General features: G+C 40.8%; 1 long non-coding RNA gene across 1 annotated transcript; it reads left to right on the top strand.

Annotated features, from left to right (window-relative positions):
* The first annotated feature begins 1,301 nt into the window (after positions 1 to 1,301).
* LOC132613988 (uncharacterized) lies at positions 1,302 to 2,970 on the top strand. Its single transcript, XR_009572144.1, has 3 exons — positions 1,302 to 1,424; positions 2,046 to 2,127; positions 2,903 to 2,970. It is a non-coding gene; the product is annotated as an uncharacterized LOC132613988 (long non-coding RNA).
* The last annotated feature ends 2,739 nt before the right edge of the window (positions 2,971 to 5,709 follow it).

Below are 5,709 nucleotides of genomic sequence, written 5' to 3'. Positions count from 1 at the left end.
GGTAAAGCAGCGCCAGTTCAAAGATCCTATTCTGATTCAGTACCGGGATGTGGCCCTTAATAAAGAAAAGACTCCGTTTGAAATTTCGCCTGAAGGGGTATTATTATATGAAGGCAGATTCTGTGTACCGGATGTTGCAGGCTTACGGCGGCAAATTATGGGCGAGGCGCATAAAGCACGATATTCTGTTCATCCTGGTTCCACTAAAATGTATCGGGATCTCAGGTGTTTGTATTGGTGGGACGACATGAAGAAAGATATTGCTGAGTTTGTTAGTTAGTGCCCGAACTGCCAGCAAGTTAAGATCGAGCATCAGAAGCCCGGTGGATTATTACAGGAGATGGAAATTCCATCCTGGAAATGGGAAATGATTAATATGGATTTCGTTGTTGGGTTACCGCGCACTCCACGCAGGTATGATTCTATTTGGGTTATTGTTGACAGATTGACGAAATCAGCCCATTTCCTTCCGGTTCGGACTACTTATTCGGCTGAGGACTACGCTAGATTGTACATCAGAGAGATAGTCAGACTTCACGGAGTCCCTATATCTATTATTACCGACCGAGGTGCCCAGTTTACGGCAAATTTCTGGAGGTCATTCCAGGAGGGATTAGGCACTCAGGTGAGCCTTAGTACAACTTTTCATCCTCAGTCCGACGGGCAGGCCGAGCGCACTATTCAGACACTAGAAGATATGTTGCGGGCCTGCGTTATTGATTTCAGAGGCAGCTGGGATGATCATTTGCCGCTTATTGAGTTTGCCTATAATAATAGTTATCACTACAGCATTCAGATGGCACCGTATGAGGCCCATTATGGCAGAAAATGTAGATCTCCTATTGGTTGGTTTGACGTGGGCGAGACTAAGCTGATTGGGCCAGACGTGATCCAGGAAGCTGTAGATAAGGTAAAGCTTATTCGAGAACGATTATTGGCTACTCAGAGTCGATAGAAAGCTTATGCAGATAGACGACGTCGACCGTTAGAGTTCCAGATTGGCGACTGGGTGTTCCTGAAGGTGTCGCCCATGAAGGGTGTCATGAGATTCGGTAGAAAGGGTAAGTTGAGCCCCCGGTACATTGGGCCGTATCAGATCGTGCGAAAGATAGGCGAGGTCGCCTATGAGCTAGACTTACCATCCGACTTGGAGGCCGTACACCCGGTGTTTCATGTGTCTATGTTGCAGAAATGTATTGGTGATCCTTCCAGGATATTCCCAGTTGATGACATTCAGGTGACGGAGCAGTTATCGTATGACGAGCAGCCTGTATCTATTCTGGATCGACAGGTACGGAGACTACGCACTAAAGAAGTGCCCTCCGTCAAAGTCCTGTGGCGCAACAATAATCGGGAGGAGATGACTTGGGAGGCGGAGGACGAGATGAAAAGGAAATACCCTCACTTGTTCCCGACGTCCACAGGTAATCTAAACCTTTCAGTTTGTTATGTTGGTTGATAAAAATAATTTTGTATGCCACTAATAATAAAGAACTCCCCCGCCTTGGTCATAAGACTTTATAAGGTTAATTTAACATTCGGGGACGAATGTTCTTAAGGAGGGGAGAATGTTATGTTCCGTGTTTTCGTATAATTGGAAATCGAGAAATAATTAAGACTTGTATGTTACAAGGAAATATTTTGATTCTAGTTAATATGACTAAGTTGGTTATGAAACCATTGGTGTAAATACATTGGGGAAGGCCGAGGGCAAATTTGGAATTTTGGAAATTAGTTTCGGGAATTATAAACAAACGAGATTTTAACGAATTGGGCCAAAAACAAATTGGAAGAAAAATTGAGCCCAAAAGCTAAGGGTGGCCGGCCAAAGGCTTGGCCCAAGCCCTTTATTAAGTGGTCATGTGACTTTCACATGACCCTTAGTTAGGATATATATCCATATCTCTTAGAATTATCAAGAAAATTACACAAACTTATCCTTGAGCTCAATAATACTCTCTCGGCCGAACCCCCCTTTGAGAGAAAGAAATTTTTTTCTAGCCTTTGTTTGTGATCCAAAAATCTTGTTCTTTCCATATTTGTAGTGTACTCAAGAAGCTCTTCAACGTGATATAATTTATTTGGCGGAAGAATCACGTTTGCGACAAGTCGGATTTTCAAGAAAAGGTAAGAATTTTTCCACTTTGATGTTATGGAATTTGTATGAATATGATAAGGATTAAGAATAGACGAGAACTTCGTAGTTTTGGTGTGTGTATGAAATCGTGGGTGTGTGCGTGTGTGGTGTTGTGGCCGTGAGCTACAAGGAGTAGAAGGCAAGGTGAATTTGATTTGTTTAGTTGATTAGTTGTGTCGTTGTGGCATTTATAACGTAAACGAATGTTTAACGAAATGAATTGGTATTGAAAGTGGTGGCGGATTATTATGGAAAAGTATATGATTTCGGTATATTTGTGTATATCCTTGTATAATTATGATATTAAGATTTTAAATGGGACTTATGGTTGTTGTTAATGAATTTGGAATAAAACAATGCGAGTTAGTAAGTTCGTCGTAGTTGTTGACGTTTGGGATGCAATATGGAAAGTAGAGAATTGTTTGAACTTATGTATATTGCTTGGAATATTATTGGGACGTGTTTGAATAATCTTGAATGAGTAAATGAATACAATAATGTGGACATTAGTTTGGTATTGTGAAGTTTGAATGAAAGTTGTCAACTTATATAGAAAGGAAGAATATTGAAGTTAGAGTGCTTTAGTTATGGTTTAGGATGTTTGTGATGTTTGGGTTGTTGTGTTGATGTATATTGAGCCGAGCTAAGTCTCGGGGGTGTTAGATATATAGGGGAAATGCTGCCGAAATTTCGGTAGACAAAAAATGAAGTTAAGGAAATTCTTAAGCCTTAGAATCTCTAATTGGTAACGTTGACCATTTGCAGATTCTGTACGAAACGGGACTTGAGTTTGTGGTGAGCATAAGACGTCCATAAGGTATGTAAAGCTTCCCACTTCTTCGTTTGGCATGTCTTAGTATGTTAGGTGAATATTGGAACCTCCGGAGCATTTCTGCTCCTCGAAACCCGATCTACAAAACGACTACTATTCATTCAATTCAATTGAAGCCTAAAGGCTCTATTTTGGCTAGAATGCAACCAAATGTTCGAAACCTATCGAAATGTGATCGAGTCACTTTGAAATCATTATGTATGATCTTTTGGCCTTTAAATGTTCATAAATTATGTTCGCCACCTCAATTTGACTCGAGGTGGGCCCGCTAACCCCGAGACGCCTTATTTGTCCTATTAGGCTCCCTTTTTGGATGAACTTCGATATGAGATCTTCGACCTTGAAACTTCCCTCTATAAAATATGTTTTGACTATTATGATATGTTAAGTTTCGTTTGAGCCATACGTACCACTTTGGAAATAATTTGTGAGATAAACTTTCGTATGAACTAATCATTCGACTGTTTTGGTTTACGAAATGACTTATGAGATTATTAAGTTTTGAAAGGCTATTTTGAAATATAAACTGCATTTGTTTGCTCACGACTCCGCTCGTGCCTTATTTTGACTTCGTTCACCGGTTCCCGGGCCGGTTATGCTTCGTGCGCCCTATGATAATTCGGCCGTATGCTGTGTTACGGTTCCCGAGGCCTCGCCATAGGGCCGGGCTCCGTTTGGAGTTATGCTGTGATATGGCTAGTGATGCGATATGCTCACTTATGTTTATGTTCGGGGATGTACGGAGATTCGAAACCTTCTGGTGTTATGCTGTGTGTGGCGCCAGCGTCAGAGTGGCGACCACGTTCTTGAGCGTTTGCATGATTTCGTTTGCATTATGTATATGTATATGATTTGATACGGATTTTGACATACTGATTGGTACTTCCCTTTGATATCCGGTTTGCTTTCAGTTTTGGCTCATATTTCTGTACTCCGTGCTTTAAATACTCAGTACATATTTCGTACTGACCCCCTTTCTTCGGGGGCTGCGTTTCATGCCCGCAGGTACAGATATTGGTGATCCTCCACTATAGGCTTCACTCTCTGCTATTTCGGAGTACTCCTACTTGACTCGGAGTCCACTTTTGGTACAGACTTCTTTTGCTATGTGTATATTCTGTACATTTGACTATTTGGGTACGGCGGGGCCCTGTCTCGCCATATGTCTTTGTTTTGAATTCGTAGAGGCATGTAGTCATATATGTGGGGCGATGGTCCTATGTATGTTTGTTTGATTTTGTTTTCTGGTCTTACAGCGGTCAGTTTGTTATGATGGCCCTAAATGACCCTTATGCTTATATTTGCACTTATGACCGGCGATGTCTATTCCGCCGCTCCGTTTGGATTCGATATGACATTTTGATTTGTGCGACCGCTTAAGACATATTTTGATATAACCTATGTTGGTATGACTTTTATGAAATTCTGAAATACGTTCGGATTTGGTAAATGAATAGGTGATTTGGTCTGGGTACCCAGGTAGGGTGCCAGTCGCGGCCCACGGGGCTGGGTCGTGACAATACGGACCGTACAAGTGGTCGTATAACTAACAGTTATCCGAAACTTTCTCTGGTTGATTCGTTTGACTTCCAATCCATGTGGAACGTTCTTGACACTTATGTAACACTTTAGTAACCATACAATAGGCCCTGTAGCAGCCCCTCAAGACATTACTAAATAAATATTAGCTCAATTATTGCGAAAACCTTTCCAAACATGACTTACATTTCACTTCCTTCAACAAATTTAGGCTCATATATTCATATAACTTTGAAATATTATAGTATGCACCTTAAGCTATCTAATGTTTTGCTTAATCTCGTATGGATTTCATGTTCATCTTAAGCTCACATTGGCCTACTCATGAGGCAACAAAATTAGGAATTTCCGAGGTGTAACAGTTCTACAACACTATTATTTATATATGTGTGAAATGTTTTTTTTTAAAGAGAAAGCTAAGAATGCATGATATGCGCCTTTTGAGGCAATCAGATGTACAGGTTATCCTTATCTTATGTTATGTTTTGTATCTCTTGTTATGTTGTTATTCATGCCTTACATACTCAATACATTATTCGTACCGATGTCCTTTCTTGTGGATGCTACATTCATGCCCGTAGGTAGACAAGTTGACGGACCAGACCCGTAGGAGCTTTATCAGTGGATTTTCAAAAGCGCTTCAGTTTCTTCGGAGCTGCAGTTTATTAGTACTACTCTTGTGTGTGTGTGTGTGTGTCTATATATATATATATATATATATATATATATATATATATATATATATATATACTTAGGCATGGCAGAGTCCTGCCCCGTCTTCACGGATTCCGATGTTCTATATAGAAGCTCGTAGATAGATGTGTGTAACTACAAGTTCCATATCGTTATCGGTTCATATTGTTGTATTATATTTTGGTAGCCTTGTTGGCTTACGTTTATGGGCATAGTTATTAATGATTATATAGAGATGTGCAATTATCTTGTAATATGTGCCCTTACAGAGTATGACGCCCATGAGCTAGCTTTGTGGCCCACCTAGAAATAAGTACGAGACGTATGTTCAGTGGTGCTCGGTAGGTTAGCTTCCGGTACCCGTCATGGTCCTCTGGTTGGGTTCGTGACAAGAGTGGTATCAGAGCAGTTTGTCCTAGGGTATGTCTTCGAGCCGTGTTTACTAGAGTCTTGTTTACGGGTATGAAGCGTGCTACACTTATAAACAGGAGACTGTTGGGCATTTAGG

Source organism: Lycium barbarum, chromosome 10, assembly GCF_019175385.1.
Source record: "Lycium barbarum isolate Lr01 chromosome 10, ASM1917538v2, whole genome shotgun sequence".
Taxonomy (NCBI): Eukaryota; Viridiplantae; Streptophyta; class Magnoliopsida; order Solanales; family Solanaceae; genus Lycium; species Lycium barbarum.
This window is presented reverse-complemented; position numbering and strand designations above follow the sequence as displayed.